We start from the raw sequence: 22910 nt of genomic DNA, 5'->3' as shown, positions 1-22910 counted from the left end.
TATTGTTTCTTACTCATCCAACTGACTGCACCTCCAAATAGGTTAAATACATACCCACTTGTAGATTTACTCTGATCCAAATCTCCAGCCCAGACTGCATCAAAATAGCCACAGATATCCAAAACTCTATCCAATCCTGGTCTTCCTTGGTAGCACAAACCATAATCACTAGTGCCACACAAATACTTGAAAACCCACTTCACTGTTATGAAACCAGCTCATGAAAAGATAGAAAAGACAGATCAACGCCTTAGAAATAAGCCTCTTCAAGGGGGCAACCTCCTTTACATTACTCAAATGAAAAATTCTTGGATGATACAGATGACAAGACCTCCTTTCTATATATAGGAGTCTAAGGGGTCATAATATGATCGGAGCCGACATAACAATAATAATGTAAGGGAACAATAATAACAATAGTGGGCTTCTATGGGTAAGAGTAATAAAAATATGGGCACTACATGGGCACAACAATATAATAAAGGGGGTGTACTAATAACAATAAGGGTTTACACTAGTGGTATAGGGACCTAACATGCCCCTCTCCTCCAAAAAGTGTTGTCCTCAACGCTTGAGTAGTTCTTGATGCTTCTGTATAAATTCTTGTCCTCCCATGTGGAATCTTCAGTAGGTAAGTTCTTCCACTTGATGAGATAGTCTGAAACTGATATATTTCATAGCTGTCGATTTCTTGGTTCTGTGACTACTTCAGGTTCCAATATGATTATTCCTTCCCTGTCTAGTTGTCGCAATACTGTTTGAACTGGAATCCTCTGCAACTTTTGAATGAGTTCCCACTCCTTTGGGCATATGGATATCTGTAAGGTATGATGTTTGGAGGAACACTTCCTGGAATCAAATGAATAGCATGATCATGATCACGAATATGTGGGAGGCCTTTGGGAGTCTCAAATACCTTGGAATGACTGTCCAAAACGTTTTGGATATTTGGATAAATACATGATTTCGATGTGGGATCCTCTATTGAACATAATTGTGCAATTACGCCCCATTGTTCTTTATTTAGAAGCTTTATCATGTTGTTAGAGTTGATTATCTTTCCAGGTTTCCCTTCGATACCCCTCAATTCAACTTCCTTTCCTTCCCAAAAGAATTTCAAGAAAAGTTCTTGAAACTTGAAAGCTACCTTACCCAAAGATTGTAGCCATTGGACACCAAGTACAACATCAGCACCACGCATTGGAATGGTAAGCATTGGGCTATTCAATACATATTCTCCCATGGATAGCTTGATATTATGGCACTTTCCAGAGCAATTTATGGTTCCTCCACTTGCAACCATCACTTGACACTTTGGTGTTGGATATAGGAAGCAATTCAATTCCTTGGCTATCTTACAGTGAATAAAATTATGGGTACTACCCAAATAAATCAACACTATTACCTTTTTCTTCTTTATATGTCCTTTTATCTTGATAGTTTGAGGAGTGGTAATTTCTTCCAATGCATTACAAGATATGGTCAGATTCATTTCTTGATGCTCGATGTGATATTTCAATTCTTGAACATTTTTCTTCTTGATATGTCCTTCTATATTGATAGTTTGAGGGGTGGTAATTCCAGCCAATGCATTACAAGATATGGTCAAATTCATTTCTTCTTTCTTGATGTGATCTTTCACTTCTTGAACTTTTTTCTTCTCGAACTTTTTTCCTTCTTGATAGTTCTTTCCAATGCTTTACAAGATATGGTCGGATTCATTCTTCTTTCTCTGGGGTGGGTTTCTGGTGTATATCCTCTTATTTTGATATTTCTTGATCCTTTTCTTCCTCCTCTTCATAATCTATGTAAAATAATTTCTTCTCAGCACACTTATGACCTTTAGTGTATCTTTTATCACAATTGTAACAAAGCCCATTTTCTCTTTTTTCTTCCAATTGTTATGGTGTAACCCTTGTAGGTTGTGGAAGGCTAGGAGAAACAACACTTTCATCTTTATAGTTGTGACGGGTAGACTTCCTTGTTGCCATAATTTTTGTTTCCACTTTGTAACAAAGCCCTTTTTCTCTTTCTGCTTCCAATTTTGGTGGTGTTGCTCTAAAGAAGATGTTGCTCTTTTTATCCTCATAATGTGCTATAATTTCCTCCGTGAAAATTGACCATGTAACAAGTGGTTTACGAGAACAAAGCCCTTTATACCATAAAAATTGATCTTGTTCTAAATATGAAGATGCAATACATACCTTTTATAACAGTGGTACACCATGTAGATCAAAATATTTCTCCATCTGTAGTATCCAATTTACAGGATCCTTGCCATCAAACATCCTCATCTCAATTTTTCTAGATTTTAGGAGCTTGATCTTGAAACGACTGTAACTGTGTAATTTCAGATCTCCAAGTTCTGAAATTTCTTCTTGTGGTAGCCCTCTGAGTTCTCTTTCTAAGCCCATAAGTCAGATCAGAATTTGATTATCCAAGAAAGAGTTATGCCAAATCTCCCACGGTGACCTGATTATAGACTGGTTCAGTAGAGCGAACTTGTACAACGTGCCGCGGGTCACTATTTCAATCTTAGGTTCTGAACATTATACCCAAAAAACTACGGTTGGTCCTCTTTCTGGAACTTCTTACAAAAATTAAATCTGATGCTTAGAGTGAAAGTTATGACGCTTTTCCTAAGGTGACCTGTTTGGAATGAAATTCGGGGGTCTGCAAAAACCCTAAATTCCTCAAATTATATCTCCAAAAATATAGTGAGATAGGATCTGAAATTCGGAGCCAAGGTTGAGACCAAAGTTTTCTCAAATGGGTATTTGTTTTAGCTTCTGAAACTTCATAGAAAAAGTGTTATAGCACAAATTCCACGATGACCTTTTTTATATGAAATTTTGGAGCTTGCAAAAAACCTAACTTCCTCAAATCATATCTCTGAAAATATAGCGAGACAAGATACTAAATTCGGATGTGAGGTTCAACATGATTTCATATCAAATGGGTTTTTTTTTTTTTCTTCTGAAACGTCACATAAATTTTTTATAGCGCAAATGCCACGACGACCTGTTTGGAGCAGCGAAACCCTAAAATCCAAAGCTTTGATACCAAATGTTATGAAACTAGCTCACAAAAAGATAGAAAAGATAGATCAATGCCTTAGAAATAAGCCTCTTCGAGGTGGAAACCTCCTTTACATTACACAAATGAACAATTCTTGGATGATACAAATGACAAGACCTCCTTTCTATATATAGGAGTCTAAGGGGTCATAATATAATCGGAGCCGACATAACAATAATAATGTAAGGGAACAATAATAACAATAGTGGGCTTCTATGGGGCATAACAATAACAATATGGGGACTACATGGGCACAACAATATAATAATGGGGGTGTACTAATAACAATAAGGGGTTACACTAGTAATATAGGGACCTAACATGCTCCTTCCTTGGTTTTGACATAAACCTGCTCAATACTCCCACTACATGTGCAATGTCTGGTCTAGTACAAACCATTGCATACATCAGGCTACCGACTGCACTTGCATATGGAACACAGGACATATCCTCTTCCTCTTCTTGTGTCTTGGACACTGTTCAGCAGATAACTTTACACCTACAGGGATAGGAACCTTCACCGTTTACTATCCTGCATATTAAACCTCTGTAATATTGTCTCGACATACTTCCTCTCATTTAACCAGAGCTTCCTATTTGCCCGATCTCTTTTAATTTCCATGCCCAAAATATAGTTTGCAGCACCAAGATATTTCATGTTGAATTTGGAGGACAACTGGGTCTTCAAATCCTGGATAATTTCTTTGTCATTTCCAACCAGCAACATATCATCCACATACAAGACCAGATAAATAACACGGTCACCAATTAATTTAAAATACACACAATGGTCTGATTTTCTTCTGGTGAAGCCAAGTCCCCATATAAATGTATCAAATTTTTGATACCACATCCTTGGTGACTATTTTAACCCATACAAAGACTTCTTTAACTTGCATACGAGTTATTTCTTACCCTTCACTGCAAAGCCTTCAGGTTGCTTCATGTACATCTCCTCTTCCAAATCCCCGTGAAGAAATGCTATCTTCACATCCATCTATTCTACCTCAAAATCAAAAGTAGCAGGAACAGATAGAAGTAATCTAATAGAAGTTACCTTGGCAACACGGGAAAAAATATCACCAAAATCAATTCCTGGCACCTGGGAATAACCTTTTTCTACCAATTGAGCTTTATATTTCTCCACCTTTCCTTATGCATTTGTCTTCTTCTTGAACACCCATTTTCTGCCAATGGGTTTCCTTCCAGCCGGAAGCTCCACCAGATCCCAAGCCTCATTTTTGTGCAAAGATGTCATTTCATCAACCATGGCCTCTTTCCAAAGTTTTCCATCCTCTGAATCTACTGCTTCCTTCACAGTTCTAGGATCATCATCAATAATAGATAAAGCAAAATTTGAACAGAAAGCAGATGGACTATACCTTTCTGGCTGCCCTCTTTCTTGAATTGATTTTCTTACACCCGGAGTTTGTGGCTCTTCATCCTCTGATTCCTCCTCTGCAGTAGAGTCTAATTCTTCCTCCTTTACTCTATCTTCTCAAGTTCCTTCTGATGGACTTCATGTTTAATAACATCTTACACCTCTCTAAACACCACATCTTGGTTGCACACAACCTTCCTTATTGCCGGGTTCCAAGCTTATAACCCTTTAAACCATCCTTATACCCAGAAAAGATGCACTTTTCAAATTTAGTATCCAACTTGGTTCGTTTCTCCTTTGGAACATATACATATGCATCACATCCAAATACCCTCAGATGTGAAAGAGAGGGTTTCTTACCAGTCCATACCTCTTGTGGAGTCTTATCCTCCAATGCTGATGAAGGTGATTTGTTGACCAGGGAACATGCTGTCCCCACCGCTTCTTCCCAGAATTCCTGTCCTAACCCGACACCACTGAGCATGCTTCTTGCCCTTTCCATCAACGTCTTGTTCATTCTTTCTACAACACCATTTTACTGAGGTGTACATGGAGTATTCTTCTGCCGTGCTATACCACACTTTTTACAGAATTCTTCAAACTCCTTACTGCAAAACTCTCCACCGTTATTTGCCCTCAGTACCTTTATCTTCTTCTCTATCTAGTTTTCCACCAAAACCTTAAATTCTTTAAACCTGTCAAAGACTTCAGATTTCTTCTTAAGGAAATATATCCATGTATTCCTTGAGAAGTCATCTATAAATGATACATAGTACACAGAATTATCTAGTGATGGAACCTTCACAGGTCCAAACACATCACTATGCACAAGCTCTAAAATATGTTTCGCCCTCTTACCACCAGAGGGGAAAATCACCCGATTCTGCTTCCCATGTACACAATTTTCACAGAAATCAAAATCCACAGAGCTATTACTCATACCTTCTACCATACCTTTACCATGAAGTATTTGAAAGTCTTCTCTAATATTTCCAAGCCTTTGATGCCACAAAATGGTCTTCTCTCTAGAAACCACTAGATTTTCTGCTCCACTTTCAGGAACCACAGAACTGTTGCACCCATCAACAACAATGCTACCTTGCAGCTTGTATAGAGTTCTAGTCTGAACTCCCCACATCAATACTAGTGCTCCTTGAACCATCTTGCAGGTATCCTTCTCGAACACTGTTTTTAGACCTACATCATCTAGTTTGCTTACATAAATCAGATTTCTAGCTAATGTAGGAATATGCAGAACACCCAGTTGTGTTCTAACCCTTCCACCTTGTGACCTCAACTTTACTTTTCCGCGACCAACAATTCTAGCCTTCCTATCATCCCCTAAGAAGACATCACCACCATCATATTTATCATACTCGTAGAACCAATCTCTATGGGGAGTGAAGTGAAAGGATTCACCTAAGTCAATCAACCATGCCTCATGATCTACATGTGTACTTGAAGAAGCCAAGTACACATCCCCACCTTGATCTGAGGTGGTTTTCGCCTCTGCAGAAGAAGCATCATTAGATCCCTTTCCTTTTTCAGGAGCTTTAGATTTATAGTTCCTTTTGTAGTGCCCTTCCTTTCTGCATTTCGAGCACACCACCTTTACAAGTTTTCCTGGAGATTTAGATCTCCCTCTAGATTTAGATCTCCCACTCGATGACTTATTTTTGTTTCTGTTCTGGGACCTTCCTCGTACAGACAAGGCATCACCATTCTGGATCTCCATATTTTTCTGTCTCATCTCCTCCGCCAGCAAGGGTGAGACTATTTCATCAAACTGCAAGGCAGTTGCATTGCTACCTATTGCAATAGCTAGACTATCCCACGAATTTGGTAGAGAACACTACAAAATGATGCACTTATCTTCATCTGAAATTTTAATATCAATAGATAATAACTGACTTACCACAGTATTCAATGCGTTCATATGCTCTGTCATCGAGTTTCCATCTTTCATCCTCAGGTTATACAGCTTTTTCCGTAGGAACAATTTATTCACCAAAGACTTAGATTGGTACAAAGTCCCTAACTTGTCTGACAAAGCCTTCACCGTAACTTCCATTGATACATTTAGCAATACTGAATCTAAGACACAAAATCGTATTGTGCTCTTTGCCTTCCGATCCAACTTCTTCCATTCTTCATCGGACACTCCGTTGGTTTAGTAGCTGGATCTACCGCAATCCACTGATCTTTATCCATGAATAGATCCTCCATATTGAGTTTCCATAACTCAAAACTCTGACCATTAAATTTATCGATCTCTATTTTTCCACTTCTCGCCATCTTCTTTCACCACCAGAATTGATCCCACAGATCTCCTACTGAACAGGGTCTACCACAGGCCCGAGTGAAACCCTTCAGCAATAAAAGCGTCCCCTTGAAGCCAAAACAGTTCTGATACCAAATGTAGGTTTTAACCCCGTATAGAAATTACCTGCATATGAATTCTAAAACACAAAAAATAGAAAATGCAAGAGCATAACACATAAAAGACATATACACAAAGATTTTCCCCTGGATCCCAAAACAGGGACTACCAGCTTGATTTTTCATTATATTCCTTTCAATGTTACAACACATATTTATACATGCCGAAGCATCCAATACCATGGACCGAAAACCATCGCGTCCAAAACCATGTACTGAAAACCATAGGTAGGTCCGCCTAACCTAATATAGGGTGCAAAAAAAAAATTCTTAGGCGCTGCCCCGGACCTCGTAGAGGGGGGCTACCTGGCCCCCTCAAACCTCCCAGACAGGGTGGGTTACCACCCCCTCTGTGAACCCCCCCTGTGTAATTGGCGCAATGAAGGGGGTGCTCCGCCCCCCCTCTCACCCCCCAGTTCACTATGTAGGTTAGTTGTGGAAAGAATATAACACAACCCAACATCTTGATTGGAGGGAATACTCCCAATCCAAGAGGAGACACACATGAACAACAAGAAGGGTCTGTTTGGCACATAGTGGAATAGTCCAGAGCAGATGCGGAAGTCGTGAAAACCAAATCTCAAGGGAAAACATGTACACTGTCTTGCAGAATAGTCCACACTAGGGTGATGGTCGTTAACACCAAGAAATACACAAATATGGTGTGTCTAATATTCGACAAAGTATTCAACACAGACAGGATAGCGGTGATAAGAAATATAACACATCTTCAATAATATGATTACTCAGTTAACTGAAGTAGTTCAACTATCTTCGTACATGTTAAGAAAACATGCATTAAAAATGTTTAAAGATACGTGAAAATAAATTGGCTTGAGATAGGCTTCTGAATTAAGAAAAAGATCCAACACACATCTATAGACCATATATCACTAGTCCTAGTAGTGGGACATTGGAGCAACAATCACTCCTCAAAGAACATATTACAGACTCTTAAGGCTATGTGGGAGGAGCCAAGGTGAAAATTCCTTTTCTCGTACAAGGAGGGGGTATATATAGTGAAGCGGGTATAACTGACTATTGTGACTCTTTGACTTCCCTAATGCCTATTTGACTTCCTATAACTTTTCGACTTTACATGACTCTTTGATTTCATATGTGGATCACTTGGACTTCCACTTTACATTAAATTTATTACAAGAAGTATGGCCCATAGTAGTGATGTGGCTGAGACAACTCATGACACAACTCAACATGACACTGTGGACATGTACTGCCTGATTGTGGTGTCCATGTCGAGTTGTTGTTCTGTTGAGTGATGATATGCTCTTGGTGTGACATGTCTTCACCTCCACATGGAAAAGTGTGCAGGGTCTTCGATGGTCTTGTTCTTGCTTGATTGATCTGCATTGGATCCTTGAAAATTATCAGAGTGTCTATGACTGTTTCAAGCTATGTCAGACTCCAAAATCTTGTGAATAACGAGCTATCAGGAAGGACCTCTAGACAGTGGCAGTTGTAGCTAGCACGGAACAACGAGGACCCTCGTTCAAAGCACACTGATCGTTGGCCTATGGAGACTGAGCAATGGCGCAAACTAGCAAATAGGGAGTCCAGATCAGAAAACAGAGGCCATTTCTAATGCACGATTAGCGCAATCGCGCATCGCAGGATAAAAACCTCAGAGAAGGAAAATCCCCGGCACCTGGTCATGTGAAAAACAGGGAAAACCATGTGGAAATACCCAAACCGTTAGGAGGCAGGTCCCATGCTCAAAACCGGCGGAATATCAGAGGCATTTCGGGCGGTAAGCGGGTTTGGCAGAGGACCAAGCGATGCCATTCATTGAATGACGCGTGTCTGGCGAATGAGAGAGAAAACTATTCTCATCATATGGTAACGGTTGAGCAACTCACCCGTGTGATAAAAGCGATGACCATAGGATCTGGAGGCCCTAGATCAATGACAGAGGTTGCACCCGATGGAGGACCAGATTTGACGGAAGAATATGCTGAGTCATATGAAATTTGGGGTTCGACGTGACCAATGAGTTGGCGGAAGAATCATTTCGCGAAATAACCAAAATAACGACTGTTCGAGGAAAAGCTGGTGCCCAGTTCATAAGGAGACAAGTGGCCACCTCTCTGTGAAACGTTACACAACGGAAATGACACCGAAGCGGGGAATTCCAATGGACAAAGGCAGGCGATCCAAAGAGCCAGAAGAGGAAGCAAACAGTGAAGGAATGGATTGGATTTAAGCCATGAACAGACAGAGAATAGAGAGGAGACAGAGGAGATAGAATAGAGAGTGAAGCAAGAATCAGAGAATAGAGAAGTTGAGCTGACCTACAGAGCTAAGGCAGCATCGAGCAGACAGAATCAAGAAGGCTTGAGAGGTTCAAGTAATCCCTATGAGGATATCTGTCGGGAACTGAGTACCAAATTGGACTCATCCCATTAAGACCAGTTGAGGTCGAGACTTGGTAAGGGGGAGTCTGTGTACTCTAGTGGCTTGGGGAATCCAAGTACCACCCTACTAAGCATCATCTGTTACAGGAGAGTCAAATTGAGCTCCTCATTGTAAAAACTTTGCTTAAAAACACAATAGAAAAGGTCACCACTGAAAGCTGGACCAGGAGACATAGCCCAGGAGGATTGGGTGAACTCCTTATTAAATTGTTGTGTTTTTGCATTTGGTTGCTGTGTTTCTCTTACTGTTTTCCAATGCCTATGTATTTCGCAATCTTATCGATCCATTACTTAAAATAACATAAGCATATCCCAACGCATGAGTCTGTAATACCTACATTAATTAACTGAGATCATACATAAGTGATTTTCATATCAAGTGGTACCAGAGCTATGTGTTGTTAAAGTTAGACAAGCTTGTGCTGGATTTAGCTGTTGAATGCTAACTAGATCAAAGCTCAAATTAGGAGAAGGAGATTTGGCCGAAACTAATCCTGAGATTGGAAGAGTCTATCCTCAGAAGACAACGTCAGAGGAAGGTTCTGTGGGGCCAGACCCTCAATTTATAGATAGTTTCCTGGCCATAAGGTCCATGGTAGAGGAAATGTATAAGGACTTTAGAAAACATAAAGATGAAGATTCATTAGGCTCCAAACAAGATAAAGGAGAAGAAGAGTCTGTCCTCCATGACCACTCAAAAGACAAGGGGAAAGAAGAAAGCTTGCTCACACTCCTAATAGCCCTAAACATAAAAAGAAGACATCTTTGATTAAACTAGATGTTAAATTTGATTTACTAATATATGATGGAGAGTTGAATGCAAAAAATTTGGACAATTGGATTAGAAAAATTGATGTTTATTGCAGAGTGCAGAGTATCGATTAAGATAAGAGCAAGATTCAGCTGGCCAACCTATGCCTTGGAGGCACTGCCTTGGTTTGGTGGGAAGGCAGGACCCAAGCTGACATGGAGAGACATGGTAAGACTCTTTTTTTTTGGAGTGAATTTTTTTTTGCAATCAAAAAGCAGTTCTATCCACTGGCCTACATGCAGCAAGCCATGATGAGCTAGCAAACTCTTCATCAGTTGAAAGGGCAAAGTGTACAAGGTTACACCCAAGAATTTAGGAAGAGAGCTTTGATTCTAGGAATTTCATTAGACTCACCTGAGACTCTGTTGAAGTGCATCAGTGGTCTACACAACTACATGAGGCACACTATCCTCATGTTTAATCCCACTAGTATAGATGAGGTATCTGTTCAGGCTATGCATCTAGAAGCTAGAGGAAATAATGGAAACCCAGAAGTTGGGGGATCATCCAAACCCACTGCAAGCAAGAATAAGGAGAAAAGAAAACAGAAATGGAAAGCAAGGAAGGTCAATACTGCATAGAAAAGCATGTCTTCATGCACTCACTGTAAGAAGGATGGGCATGATGATGAGCACAGTTGGATTCTGCATCCAGAACTGAGACCAAAGAAGTTTGAGGGAAAAAAGAAGAAGACTGCTGCAACTATTCAGAAGGATTTGGGGTCAGACTCAGGAGATGAAACAACCATTGTAGCCACAGGTATAAAAGGTAAGAATTCTGAAGCATCTACTAGTAATTCTGCACAATCTACTATTGATGAAGAAAATGAGAGAAAAAGGCAGGAGCTTTTCCATATTCGAGTTATTTCTAAACATCAAAAGATTGATACTTTGTTTGATAGTGGCTCACAAGTAAATTTAATTTCTGAAGCTATTGTAAAGAAGTTGGGATTACTGACTACACCTCACAAGAAACCATACCCATTAGGATGGTTAAATGATAAAGTACAACTATAAGTGACTAGACAATGCAAACTCAAGTTTTCTTTTGGGTCAACATTTGTAGATGAGGTTGAGTTAGACATAATTCCTTTGGATATATGTGGAATTGTTTTAGGAAGTCCTTACTTGTATGATAGAAAAGTTATTTCCTATAGAGCTGAGAACAAGTATCTACTTGTTAAATATGGAATCGAATACTTTGTAAGAGCTCATAAGCTCAAGAATAATTACACTCTCATAAACTCAAGGCAGATGAAACGAATGATAAATTCATGCAAACAATTTTTACTGATGGTTGTAAAGGAAAAGAAACCTGATAAAACCAATGTATTTGAGGGCTGTGATGCTAAACAACAAGCTAATTTAGAAAAAGTTGTTTCAGAGTATGATATCTTGTTTCAAGAACCTAAAGGTCTGCCACCCAAAAAGGAAATAGTGCATGAAATTAATTTGCAGCAAGATGCTCCATTGCCTAACATTGGAATGTATAAGTTGTCCGCTTTAGAGAATGCAGAAATCAAGAAGCAGGTGTAGGAGTTGCTCGAGAAGGGGTTCATCAGACCTAGCACATCACCATGTGGATCTCCAATTGGTTTGGTGAGAAAGAAGGATGGCTCGTGGAGAATGTGCATTGATTATCGAGCACTGAGTAAGATAACAGTCAAAAATCGTTATCCCCTTCCTCGCATAGATGATCTATTAAATCAATTGAAAGAAGCTGTTTATTTTTCCAAGTTAGACTTGCATAGTGGATATCATCAGGTCAGAGTTGCAGAACAAGAGGCATGGAAGACTGCTTTGAAAACAAAGTAGGGATTGTATAAGTGGTTGGTTATGCCTTTTGGCTTAACTAATGCTCCTGCTACTTTCATGAGAATACTGAATGATGTACTCAGACCTTTTCTTGATGATTTTGTTATTGTATATCTGAATGCCATTATGATATTTAGCAAAACATGGGAAGAACATTTAAAGCATGTTAAGAAGACACTAGATGTTTTGAAAAGAGAAAAACTTTATGTTAAACTCTCAAAATGTGAATTTGGAAAAACATCTTTGAATTATTTGGGACATATAGTAGGGGTGGTGAATTGAAGATAGATCCCTCTAAGGTGGCAGTCATTGTAAACTGGTCCAAACCCAAATCTGCTACAGAAGTTAGGAGATTCTTAGGAGTAGCACAATATTGGAGAAAGTTCATTCCTAACTTTTCCTTAATTGCAGCTCCCTTACATGCTTTAACAGGATTGAACAAGGTGTTTCAGTGGGGAGGCAAACAGCAGAAAGCCTTCGACACCTTGAAAGAAAAGATTAGTACAACACCAGTACTAGCACTGCCAGATCTTCAAAGACTGTTTGAGATCCTAACGGATGCTAGTGACTATGCCATGGGAGCAGTGTTGATACAGCATGGTAAACCCATATGTTATCATTCCAAGACATTTAATTCTGTAGTAGTTAACTATCCCACATATGATAAAGAATTGTATGCATTAGTACAGAGTGTCAAAAAGTGGAAACATTACTTAATGGGCAAAGAGACAGTAATACATACTGATCATCAACCACTTCAATATCTACACTCCCAAACTAAGTTGCAGCAATCAAGACACTATAGATGGATGGGTTTTCTACAACAATTTCATTTAGTCACCAGATATAAAAAGGGCACAATAAAGTTGCAGATATGTTATCTAGACCCATTATAAATGCATCTACTATACTTAAGCATAATTTTCTGTTACATGAGAGCTACATTGAACAATATGCTCAAGATATAGACTTTAAAGATGTATATGCAACTTTAAGTGAAGGAAAACGAGTAGAAGAATTGGATTATAATATTAAGGACGGACTCTTGTATCATTGTGGGAAGCTATGCATTCCACAAGCTGAAAGAGTAAGGATAATTCGAGAAGCACACACTTCTCTAATATCAGGTCACTTTGGGGTAAGTAAACTAGTTGCACAGCTGCAAAGGTTTTGTTATTGGCCAAAAATGAACGAGACAGTTTCTAGATATGTAAGAGGGTGTACTATGTGTGCCAAAAGCAAGCCCAACAATAGAAAACTAGGCTTGTACACTCCATTACCAGTTCCTTCTCATCCTTGGGAAAGTGTTTCCATGGACTTTGTTGGAGGACTGCCCAAATCTAGGAAAGGTCATGATTATTTGTATGTTGTTGTGGACAGGTTTAACAAAATGTGTATTTTGATACCTTGTAATAAACAAATTAGAGCTGAACAAACTGCAAAACTGTTCTTTCAACATGTATGGGTTCATTTTGGATTACCCACTCCCATTATATCTGATCAAGACACCCAATTTGTGGGAAAGTTTTGGTCAAGTCTGTGGGAACTGATGGACACCAAACTGAAGAAAAGCACAGATTTCCATCCACAAACCGATGGCCAGATAGAAGTGCTAAACACGACAGTGATCCAGTAACTCAGGGGATATTGCAGCAAGCATCCTAATCTTTGGGATGAACATTTGTGTTATGTGCAACATGCTTACAACCGAGCCAAACATTATTCAGCAAGCATCCTAATCTTTGGGATATTGCAGCAAGCATCCTAATCTTTGGGATGAACATTTGTGTTATGTGCAACATGCTTACAACTGAGCCAAACATTATTCCACACAACGATCTCCTTTTGAGACCTGTTTTGGTTTCACACCAAGGTATCACTTGGATTTTGTCTTTCGTAAGGGCACAATAGTTGAGGGACACATCAATGTGGACAGGGCAACTAGGTTCATTGAACAAATCCAAGAGATCCACCAGGTAGTACAGGAACAACTGGAAAAGAGCCAGGCCAAATACAAGGCAAGGCATGACAAGCATCAGATGGAGAAAATTTTCCAAGTTGGTGATCAAGTCTGGTTGTATATCAACAAGGACAAGATGCAAGGTGAAGGTACAAAGCTAAAGCCTATCAGGTATGGACCTTTTAAGATACTTGAGAAAATTGGTGAGAATGCTTTTTGCCTTGATCTACCAGCTTACATGCACATCTACTCAGTCGAAAATGTAGATAGCTTGAGATTGTTTGAACCTTCTCTAATTGAGGATCGACATAGTCAATTGCCTTCTACTGACAACCTGCTACCTAAATATCTTAATGAATTGCAAGAAGACACAGTTCTGGACAGGAAGGTGAGAACGATGTGTAGGGGAGATGTTGAGTACCTCAGAATTGGGCTCAGGGGTTCAAAGCCAAGCAGTGCAAAATGGATAGAGATTGGACAGGTGAGAAAGTTGTATCCTCACTTAGTCGATGCTTGAAAACCAACTTTTGGTGGTCCAAAAGCTTTTTCAGTGGGAAGGCCATGATTCGAATTGGATCCTTGAAAATTATCAGAGTTTCTATGACTGTTTCAAACTATGTAAAACTCCAAAATCTTGTGAATAATGAGTTATCAGGAAGGACCTCTGGACAGTGGCAGTTGTAGCCAGCACGGAACAACGAGGACCCTCGGTCAAAGCACACTGACTGTTGGCCCATGGAGACCGCGCAGTGGCACAAACTAGCAAATAGGGAGTCCATATCAAAAAATAAAAGTCGTTTCTATTGCATGGATCGTGCATTGCAGGATAAAAACCTCAAAGAAGAAAAAGCCCCGGCACCTGGTCATGTGAAAAATAGGGAAAACCGTGCGGAAATACCCAAACCGTTAGAAGGCAGGTCCCGCGCTCAAAACCAGCAGAATATCGGAGGCATTTTGGGTAGTAAGCGGGTTTGGTAGAGGACCAAGTGATGCCATTCAGTGAATGATGCATGTCCGGTGTATGAGAGAGAAAACCGCTCTCATCGTAGGGTCACGGTCGAGCAACTCACCCGTGTGATAAAAGCGATGACTATAGGATCTGGAGGCCCCAGATAAACGGCGGAGGTTGCACCCGATGGAGGACTGGATTTGACGGAAGAATAGGCTGAGGCATATGAAATTTGGGGTCTGACGTGACCGATGAGTTGGGGGAAGAATCATTTCGCGGAATAACCGAAATAACGACCGTTTGAGGAAAAGTTGGTGCCTAGTTCGTAAGGAGACAAGTGGCCACCTCTCTGTGAAACGTTACACAGCGGCGATGACACAGAAGCAAGGAATTCTAGCAGACAGAGGTAGGAGATCCAAAGAGCCGGAAGAGGAAGCGAATAGTCAAGGGACAGATTGGCTTTAAGCCACGAATAGATAGAGAACAGAGAGGAGACAGAGGAGACAGAATAGAGATTGAAGCAAGAAGTAGAGAACAAATAAGTCGAGTTGACCTGCAGAGCTAAGGCAACATTCAGTAGACAAAATCAAGAAGGCTTGAGAGGTTCAAGAAATCCCTGTGAAGATATCTATTGGGAACTGAGTACCAAATTAGACTCATCCCATTAAGACTAGTTGAGGTCGAGACTTGGTAAGGGGGAGTCTGTGTACTCTAGTGGCTTGGGGAATCCAAGTACCACCCTACTAAGCATCATCTGTTACAGGAGACTCAAATTGAGCTCCTCATTGTAAAAACTCTACTTAAAAACACAATAGAAAAGGCCACCACTGAAAGTTGGACCAGGAGACGTAGCCCAGGAGGATTGGGTGGTGCACTTGCTTTCTCTGTTTCTCTTACTGTTTTCCAATGCCTATGTATTTCGCAATCTTATCGATCTGTTGCTTAAAATAACTTAGGCATACCTACATTAATTAACTGAGATCATACATAAGTGATTTTCAGATCATTGATGGTGTATGTTCATGTGTCCCTTTCACTTGCTTGCTCAATGTGCTTCGTATGTTCGTTCAACCATGAGAAAGTCTTCTATCATGCACCTCTTTTCCATCCTGCTTGTCATCGTACCATGTTTCATCGATGTACCTGTTTCTGTAATCACTCATCAGGAGACAACATCAAATCCAAAAATTTCCTAGTCTACCATGATGCATTGTTTCCATTTCAGTGCAAGTGCCCGGGAGAGGGACAAGGCACTTAGATTATGGGAGCACAACATAGGCTGGAATGCGGGGCTCTGGAGAACTTTAAGGAAAAACTGCATAGATGTCACTAGGAGATAAATTTTCACAATCTGAGACAATAATGAAAATTGCTGGGACAAAACGAGTTGGGAGGCAGAACTGTGTAGTTTTTGAGAAGAAGGATAGCAGGGTGTCGGGAAATGATAGGCCAATATGCATAGTTTTTCATGGGAGCACTGGGTAGGTCACCCAGATAGGATCTACACAATTTCTCTAAGGAGGATAGTGCAGGCAACAAGAGGCACTGGAAAAAGAAATGCACAGTTTTCCAGAGGAGCACAAAGTCAGGATGCAGGAGATGCTGGTTAAAAATGCACAATCCTTAGAGACAGTTCGGGCTTGGACAATTCTGCGTGGTTTTTGAGCTAATTGCAGAGTGGGGAAGAAGAGTTGGACAAGATATCCTTGCACAATTCCTGAGCTGTTTGTAGAGTGGGAAAGAAGGGTTGCTTGCCAGGACAACTCTGCGTAATTCCTGGGTTGTTTGCAGAGCAGGCAGGAAGGGCTGGCTCGACAGTTCTGTGAAATTCCTCGATCATTTTCAAAGTGGGAAGGAAGGGTTGGCTGGACAACTATGTGCATTTTCTGAGTTGGTTGTAGAGCAGGCATGATGGGTAGGACAGGAGATCTCTGCGCAATTCTGGAGCTCAGTTCAACCCAGGGTCACAACTCAAGTTCTTTCTCGGTGGACCAGTGGGAGGCCTGATGGGAGACCTTGCGGGAAGCACAAAGTGGATCGACTTCTGGGAGAATTTCTACGTAGTTATAGGAGTTAGTCAGCTAGCTCATTTCCATAATTGTGTAGAGTAGGCTACCCGGAGGAGAGCCTCAAGCTCTGTGTAGTTCGGGGCAACAACGCAAGGTCACTGAGATCGGTTCCAGTTGATGGAGGGTTGTTCGATCGATAGAGTTTTAGGAAAATTATCTAAGTGTCAAAGAAATTGTACTCAACGAAAAGACACCGCAAAAGAATAAGGCAACATATGCTCAGTGAGATTGACTCGAAGGTTGAGAGTGACAAGTGCGATAATTGAAATATGTCTTCGAACGACCATGACGACACTTGTGGGACAATGTTTACAACTTAGTGAGTGAGTGAGATAGATGTCGAAATAGAGAAAACAACTCATACTCACAAAGACAGACCTTCAAAATTCCAGAACAAAATGCACAAGCATGACATAGCGATCAACATGCCAGAAGACGACTGGTGATCAATCAAGCAAAGTGGGTGTGAAAACTCCACACAAGCTCATGGGATGAGCCCGAGTGTTTGCGACCATCAAGGACAAAATGAAGGAAGACTCCAAAATTTGGATTCATGCCAAAATTTTGGAGGGTGTTGCAACGACTATGACACTTGGTGATACACTGGTTGAATACTAGCTTCTCTATTTCAATACATTTGCAACACAAGTCCTTGGCCTTTCAGGAAGTATTGATTCGTTCTGCAAGCTAATTTGGCTTCCCCACTTACCCCATGGACAAACATGGTTCACCTTGTACCAACTCAGTCAAACACAAAAATATTTTCAACTAGATCATAGTGTTTCAAAATCGGGACGGGTAGTTTGGTTTGCAAGCTTAAGATTCATAGAGTATAAGTTTCATATATGGTGTTTCTCCTCTACCATCAAGCCTGGACAGTACCCCGGTGGAGTCATGCAGGAACACAAGCATTTCTCCACTGGCAATGAGCCTGGTCAATACCACAGTGGAGTTACCTGCTTCACCTCTCTGTGTAGGAAGCCTTTCTCTTCTTTCACCTTTTTATTTTTTGAAAAGAGGATTGTGCATAGGCACTTATTTGTTTTGAGGGTGGAAGAGGGATCTCGATTTATTGAGAGCATAAGAGGTTGTTCCTTCATATAAGCATATAAGACCTCGATTTAGGTTTGTTCGTTTATATTTTTCTCCTTCTTTGTTCTTACTAGTTGGATTAAGCTTGAGCACATAGAGCAGAAGACTGAGTACATGCATGGAGTTTCCCAGTTTTGACACAAGTTCATGCTTTTACCAAAGCTTCCCTTACAGATGGTTCGTATTTTATGTCCAAGCTTCATTGGCCAAAAGTTACAACCAATCATAGAGAAGACGGACACAGGATTGGCCAAGTGTTGCAATGTCACAAGAATATTTAAACTCATCAACATACTTATTCAAAAGCCAAAACATTATAGGACAACACTTATTTACAAAAAAAAATTGACAAGACAACCAAAACAAATCAAATAAAACAAAGAAAAAATAGGAAAGTAAAGCCGTAAAACAAAAATAGCAAATTAATAGAGAAACAATAAGTATGTTATGTATATGGGTGGGGCACGACCCTAGGTCATTGAAAATAACATTTTAAATATCAGCCATTAACAAGAAGGTTGTCAATCCTCCCATCAAGTGATTGCAAGCGATACGTGTGTTGGCCAAGTTTTTCGTCAACCGTGTATGAACCAATCCACAAAGACTAGAACTTCATGTGTTTTCCTTTGTCTTCATGGTGTTTATCCCATTTCAAGGCTAAGTCACCCACAATGAAGCTAGAGTTCTGTGCGGTCTTACGATCGAACCATCTCTTCATACGGTTCTGGTGGAGTGTAAATTTTTCCTTTGCTTTCATTCGTTCTTCCTATAACTTGTACAATGTGTCCATCATACATTGACTCAATAGACATGTCTTGCCTCAAGATTCTTGGGATAACTGAAGTGCAGGCAAGTAGATATTGGGTGGCAGGATGCCTTCTTTATCGTATACAAGGAAGTATGGAGATGTGTTTAGAGAGGGCTTGCTTGTAACTTGGTTAGCCCATAATGCATTCACCAGGGAGAAATGTCAGTTTCATTGTTCAAAGTAAATGGTCTTTTTGATGATGTGAATAAGATTCTTGTTTATTGATTCAGTAAGACCATTCCCCTATGGGTAGTATTTAGATGAGTTTTTAAGCACAATACCATATTGCAATGCAAAATCATACAATTTCAATGAAGATACGTAAGTTGCATTATAAAAAACAAGTGATACCAGAATGCCAAACCTCGAGATGATGTTCTGTTGAAGGAAGTTGATGACTTCCTCGTCATTCACTTATTTGAGTGGAACCACTTCCATCCACCACGTGAAATAATCTGTAGCAATCAAAATGTAGCGTTGTTGCTTTGACAAATAGGGCAAGATTTCCCCAATGATGTCTAAGCCCCACTGTTGGAATGGTTCATTCACTGCAACAGGATGCAGCAAGGCTGTTGACCTTCATTTTCTATCAACACTTCGCTGACAAACCGGGCACTTGCGGGCATAAGCATGTGCATCCTTAAACAACGTGGGCTAGTAGAAACTGTCTCTCATGACTTTACGTGCAGTTGTATTACCCGTGAAGTGACCTCCGGTTGGTTTGTCATGCATGTCATGTAGTGCTCTCTCTGAATATTGTGCTTCCAGGCACTTGAGAAAAATCTTGTTATTGTGCTTTCTGTAAAGCACTTCATGCACAAACTGGTCAGGTAAGGCTCTGAGGCGAAGTGCCCTCTTCCATCGCATGGAAAAGTGAGAAGGCATGGTGTCGTTCTCAATGTACTAGTGCACTTCTTCGTACCAAGAGTTGTCGTGCGAAGTGGGTGGTGTTCACTCCATATTGTACATCTCAATTTCTTGCTCCCATCCGGTGAGCTCTTCTTCTTCCTCTTGGGCATGTACTGCTTCTGTTGCTAATCTCTAGAGACCACGACCCTTGATAGTATAAACTAGCTTGATATCAAGATCATACTCCTGAATTCCTGTCATCTAGTTTACACGTCCTTCACCTAGATCTTGTTGTACAAGCAACACTCTCACTACTGGGTGTGGCACAAAGACTCTGCAATGATTTTTCAGCAGCCAGGGTCTGAAGTGTTTCACCACCTTGTATACAGCATATGCATGTTTATCCATGATGGGATAGTTGAGCTTGGGTCCCTGCATTGTCACGCTCATGAAGGAGATGGTACTTTTGTTGTTCATCTCTCGTTCTTCAGCTTATCCTTTTGTCTGAGCACTGCAACGAGTGAATTGTCGGACGCGAATGTATACAACAAGAAATCTTTGTTGAAATCTGGGTTGTACAGTGCAGGGGCATCTACTATTGCCTTTTTAATAGGGGAAGATGCATCCTTTTCCTTCTTTTCCCAGCTATAGATTGCATCCTTCTTGATCATATCTTGGATAGGTTTGATAATCTACACATAATCTGAGATGAAATTCCAGAGGAAGTTTATCTTTCCCAAGAAGGCCTACATAGATTTCTTATTTACTGGGTGAGGAATCTGCGTGATAGTTTGAAATTGGTCTGGATCAACCTTGATCCCACTCTTAGCAATAATATGTCCAAGGAGGTTCCCCTTAGACACTACAAATATGCTCTTCTTGGGATTCAAGGATATCTCATACTTTCAACATCACTTGAATATCTTCTTGATATGGCATAGGTGGTTTGACTGTTTTCTTGAAAAGACTGTCACATCGTCAAGGTAGACCACCATGCTCCACTTGATGAGCCCACAGAAGGCGATTTCCATACCATACTAAAAGGTTGCGCCTGTGTTCACAAGCCCAAATGGCATTCTTCTGTAAGCAAACGTACCCTACTTGGTATGGAAAGTAGTTTTGAGTCTATCAGGTTCTGCTACAAGAACCTGGTTATATCCAAAAAATCTATCAAGGAGAGAAAACATTTGGACTCCAGATACTGTCTGCATTATATGCTCCATAGAGGGCACAGGGTAATTATCTTTTTTTGAGGTCCTTTTAAGATTTCAGAAATCAACACAGGCAGATCTCCCCGGACTTCTTTCTTACAGGAACTAAATTCAAAACCCACGTAGAATGATGAACCTTGTATATGATTCGAGCATCCAACAACTTAGTCAATTCTTTCTGTATGAGGGATTCAAGTGATGAATGGAATTTCATGAGTTTCTGCTGAAATGGCTTGACCCCTTCTTTGATTAGAATGACGTGTTGGATTATTCGCATGTCATATGCTTTCAAATCATCGTATGTCCACGCAAATACATCATGGTACTGTCTAAATAGGTGGAAAAAGGCTTTCCGCTCCTCTGGTGTGCAACATGTACTAAGATTTACAAACTTCAGATATTTTTCTATTCCCAAGTTGATATGTTCGTGCATCAATGAGGAATTGTGGGTTTTGGTGTTCCTGGGCCCTTTGAAGTGTTTCTGCAAGTCATAGAGTTTTTCAAGAAAAGCCACACCTTTGGGGATGGGGTTTCCTTCGTTGTCATCAAGTGTGTCTTACAGAGACTGCTCATGCACGTCTTCATCTATGGCTGCATCTTTGAAAACATCAGCATTGGAAATAAAGTGCAGTATTTGTTCATCATCGTCAAAAAAACACAAATTAGTTTTGTTGTCAGGGATAGATGGCTTATACAAATTATCAATAGTAAATCTATCCCTAAGTGGTGTCATCCTAGAAGTTGCATTTTCCAGAGCATCTGCAATTGCATTATGCATTCTTGGTATAGATATGATGTTAAAAGCTTGAAAATTAGAAATATGCAGCCATAGATCTTGTTGATAACCTTTAAGATGAGGTGAGACATAGTGTATGGTGTTATGTACTTGCCGTACCACAATCTCTGAATCACCTACCACTTTAAGCATATTGATATTGAGGCTAAGGAATTTGTGCAAACCCAAGATGAGTGCTTAATATTCAGTATTATTGTTTGTGCACTTGAACTCCAAGCGCCTTAAGACTAAATGCTTTAGTTTCCTTGGGTTGGTCAAAACACACCCGGCTCCAGAGCCATCCTATGTTTTCGATCCATCAAAATACAAGGTCCACAACTCATCTGTACAACAACCTCTTGCCACACTAGTACTGCTAACATTACTACTACTACTATTACAAAGTATGGTACAAGTTTCATTTTCACTAGTTGGGCAAGGAAGGAGACCCAACTATGTATCTGGTGGGGTGGGGCTCGGCTGTGTAAGATAGCACCCCATCTTCGTTTCTAGAAAACAATTTTCGAACAAAAGTTCTACAAAAGCCAATGGTTCATTCTAACCATCGAAAGGAGTAACGTTGTACTTCATATACCTCTCATACAACACTCGAATCTGGTTACTTCTGCCCTGATACTAAAGCCATAAATCTAACCATTCTGTAGAAAAATATCCTTTCAACTTGTTGGACCAGTCTCTACTGAGCAGTAAGTCATATGCTTCCAGTATGCACACTATGACAATGTTGATGTACTAGTGAACTCGTCCGTCAGACGATAACTGGATGATCACATCCTGAAGTTCACTAATGGATAGTACACATGTTCGATCAAGTTTGATGATATTTGCGACTGTCCTGATCCATTGCACATTTATCCTTTTAGCAATGGAGAGTGGCATGACATTGACTGATGTGCGAGAGTCAACCAAACAATGTGGAAATTGAAGTTTAAAATTTCGAAAGATAACAAAAATGGTGGGGAGAGTGAGTTCAATTATTCTCTATGAAGCGCATTAAGTACAAATGTGAGATTAAGTACAAATGTGAGTGATTTGAGAGACTTACTTCATCCCTTTTTGTAAGAGGAACCATTTTGTGTGAAGGTTTGCCCCATTTTGCACAATAAAGTATCTCGCTGGCCCGTGAGTTTGGAAAGTTTGTATAGAGAGATGTTCACACAGGTCTTCTTCATGTCTTTGACATTGTTGTAGTCAAAAGCGGGAAGACTCACCAAGCTGTTT

The sequence above is a fragment of the Pinus tabuliformis genome, chromosome 3_1 (assembly GCF_031772625.1).
Source record: "Pinus tabuliformis cultivar Carrire ecotype Pingquan chromosome 3_1, CPIR1, whole genome shotgun sequence".
In the NCBI taxonomy this organism is placed as follows: Eukaryota; Viridiplantae; Streptophyta; class Pinopsida; order Pinales; family Pinaceae; genus Pinus; species Pinus tabuliformis.
Note: the sequence above shows the minus strand (reverse complement) of the source record.